The sequence below is a fragment of the Cyprinodon variegatus genome, unplaced genomic scaffold (assembly GCF_000732505.1).
Source record: "Cyprinodon variegatus isolate N-32 unplaced genomic scaffold, C_variegatus-1.0 Scaffold250, whole genome shotgun sequence".
NCBI lineage: Eukaryota > Metazoa > Chordata > Actinopteri > Cyprinodontiformes > Cyprinodontidae > Cyprinodon > Cyprinodon variegatus.
This window is the reverse complement of record NW_015150703.1, coordinates 861,053-864,671: the sequence shown is the minus strand read 5'-3', so window position 1 is coordinate 864,671 and position 3,619 is coordinate 861,053. Positions and strand designations below refer to the sequence as shown.

Sequence of the window (3,619 nt, the reverse complement as noted above, 5' to 3'; positions counted from 1 at the left end):
CACAGGAGAGGAGCCTGATAACTAAAAGATCTGCCTCCCATTCTACTTTTAGAAATTCTAGAAATGCTTATTTTAAGATTAAATGTATCTATTGAAAATTATATTTTAGGCTGGTGTTAAAAGTGGTTTTGATTAAGGGTTACATTTATTTTGTTTGATTTGATTAAATTTTATAACCTTAAATGTTTGGTTTTTAGTAGAATACATACTGTAAGAGATTTTTTAAACTGATACTCTTTTTACTTTTATCTTTTTACTACTACGTTACTTATTTTCTTTCAAATCCAAAATCTTTGTTATAAATCATACATTTTAAAATTATTAAAATGATAATCATATATAAATTATAACCCAAAAATTTTATATAGATAATTTTTACTCAGCTGCAGTTTTAGTTGTAACTAATGCAATATATAATTTACATATTTAGTTATATTTTGTTTAGACATGACAAAATGGTTTCCTGTGCAATTTCATAAGATCTTTTAATTCCATGAATCCAAGTATTTCAGTTAATAAAGTGCTTTTAACTTTTCGACAACTATAAAGAAGTGCAATAAGTGGCTGCGAAGGTTGCATTAGTATGCTAACATTAGTATTTATTATTATTAGTAGGAGGGAGAGCAGCTGGATGTGTTTTGAGTTCTGTAGTTTTACTGTTCTGAATTTATTTTAAACCGATTGCTGAACAAATAAACATAACTTGCGTTAAAATGCAGTAGATAATATTAGGATGCTAACATGTTGCTACTGGATCAAATAGCTTGCAATGCAATTTGCTCTCTTCTAGGCGATGTATTTTACAAACCTTTTGCAGAGGAGTTTTCTACAGTAAATTGCATTAATACAGCAGGGAGGGTAATCTTTCTTTGTCTCAGTCCTCAGTGCATTTAGTCAGCTTTTTAGGTAGAAAAAGTACAACTTCTTTAAACTAACTATACTATACTATACTGTCTGGCCCAGAACAAAAGGACCCAGTTTTCGAAGCAGAGAGATAGTTAGGTTTAACAAAATGTTTATTAAAGATGGAACTGCAGAGAACAGTGTCTTAGGCAGGAACCTCTGCAGGGGGAGAAAAAAGGGTTAGTGACCGCGTCTATCTGGCGAAGGATGATAGTGAACGTGTCAGTCACTAACCTGGTCTTATAGTTCAGTCCGAGCCCAGAGGATGAGGGCCGTTCCAGCCGAAAGGCTGCCAATGAGATGCGGCATGCGCCGCCCAGAGAGTCCCAGGCGCTGAAGTCCCGGAGGTCGGAGGACAGGCAGATCAGAGGATAATCCAGATAATCCAGCCAAAGCCGGTGTCGAGGAGGTTCATAGGAGTCAGAGCCAGGAGATCAGAGGTCCGAATAGGTACCGAGGGGAAAATCCAGGACGACGTCGGGAATCAGTTCCAAGTTCCAGTAGAAGTCAGGGGACAGGTCAGGCAAACGGATCAGAACGGGGACAGGCAGGCTCAGTGGTTGAGAGGCAGAACAGGTCAGCATCAGGTAATCGGAAACAATCAGGTAAGCTAGACAACTCTCACCAGAGGCTAGAATAATATAGCGCTGATGATCGGTTGAAGGCTAGTTAAATAGAGGCTGAAGCAGGTGAATCAGATCAATAGTAATGAGAACTGGGCGGAGATAGGCAGGTGAATGAAATGGGTAATCAGGCAGGTCATCAGTGCCAAGATCATGACACTATACTACACTCAACTATTGTGGCCAATGGAAAATTATGCTTATGTTTAAATGTGTAAAATGTACCTGTGGATGTTTGCATCCAGGTGCATTTGTGTCTTTTTCTGTAAAATGTGTTAATATCGAATACAATGTTAATTAGCAAACAATAAAATATATCATCTTACTACAGATTAGAGAACAGCTAATGTTAACGATTAATGCAGAGGATGCTATGTTATGATTATTTATCTACATAGATAGTTTTTGAGACAATGAAAAATAGCTTTAAAACATTACACATTAACTCCCACAACATATTTATTCATTCTTTTGCATGATGTTTTAGAAGCACTCATTTATATCCCCCCCCGACCCATTTCTCTGACAGCTCTGTAAATATGTTATTTGTATTCAGGTTGGGTAGAAATTGAATTAGTCCTTGTTAGTGTTCTGTGGCTGTGACGATGGTAGCTACCCATGTTTGCCTCAATTCTTTTTGTTATAAATATTTTCAGGGTATTGCTTTTGGCCGTTCCATGTGAACCTTTTAATATTTCAATCATTAACCCAAGACTGCATTCTTTAATGGAATTCTGACTTGAACAGTCCTTCCTACTGGGCTTTTTTCCTCATTTCTACGCATTGTTGTTACTTGTAGAATCAAAGAAGTCATATTAAAAATCTAAATCCTCATCATTTAATCCACCCACAAGAACATACGTATTAGCCTTAACCATATTAACCATATTAGCCTGTTTTGCATGTAATTTATTTGTAGAATAACACTGCATAATGCTTATTCTATAGTCCAGCAATCTTTTCTTCAAGGGATTCTGACAAATATTAATCATAAAAAGCATCCAGGGTTTTTTTTTTAACACTGCCAAATCTGGTCTCTATCTTGGTCTTTTTTTTTTTAAATAGTTAAAGATGCGTATGACAAGCGTTACAATCTTATAGCTGTATTTGCACTTGAAAGCTTAATTTTGTGAAAGGAAGCATTGCTATTTCCTACCTTAGGCAAGGTATCTAATTGGACCAAAACAAGCAACTACCCGTAAAATCCCAGATAACAGAAAGGAGGCAGGAAGACGTTGGAGCTCTGTGCACTTTGAATAACGAGCATGCGGTAATCAAGTGCAAAAATAAAGTATCTGAAATACTTCCTGTACATCCCTGAATGCTTCCTGGTTCTGCTGGTTTAGCCCAGGTGGCTCAGATAAGAAATGAAAAATGGCAAAGAGGTTACAGATCCCTCTTGTTGCAAAAATGATTACAAGTTATTCAGTTTGGGTTTTTTTTGAAGATTTTTCCAGTGCCAATCGGGGACTCTTGGCATTTCAACATTTTCAGGATTAGTAGGGAGGATTGTCGCAATTTATATCAGTCATATGGTTCCTTAATCTCGTATCTTAAAACTTGTTAAGGCTTGCCCTATTTGATGATACACACAGCAAAAGTCCTATTATTGTGAACAAGTCAAGCTTATTCATTAGCATGAGCTGAAAACCATGGAAAAGCAGCTTTCCCCCTACTTTATGGTGTCCATAGACAGGATTTAGAGAAACTCACATGGTGAGACGTTTGGGAATCCCTGGGTCTCATTTTGGCTTGTTTGCCATGATGCATTTCTGTCTGCATCTGAAGGCCATGGTGTTCAGGGGTTTATAGATGATTGTTAAGCAGCTAGGATGTGCTGAAGCACCTCTGTAGTTTAGGCCTTGCCTCGCAACTATTGAGGGGTTCAAGTACCTTTGTGTCAAATTCACACAATGCTGGTACATCGAATAGAAGGAGGAGATGGATAAACCAACTTGGACATTCTTTGCTTTTAATCTGCCGTTTAGCCAGTTTGAAGCTCCAGATTGGATGGATGGATGGATGGATGGATGGATGGATGGATGGATGGATGGATGGATGGATGGATGGATGGATGGATGGATGGATGGATG

The 3,619-nt window shown here is 37.6% G+C and overlaps 1 protein-coding gene across 1 annotated transcript in view; it reads left to right on the top strand.

Moving 5' to 3' along the window:
- tmem132e (transmembrane protein 132E) overlaps positions 1-3,619 on the top strand; it is a gene marked incomplete at its 5' end in the record, with an annotated part of 137,444 nt that overhangs the window by 78,604 nt on the left and 55,221 nt on the right. The gene's annotated exons all lie outside the window — the stretch shown is intronic.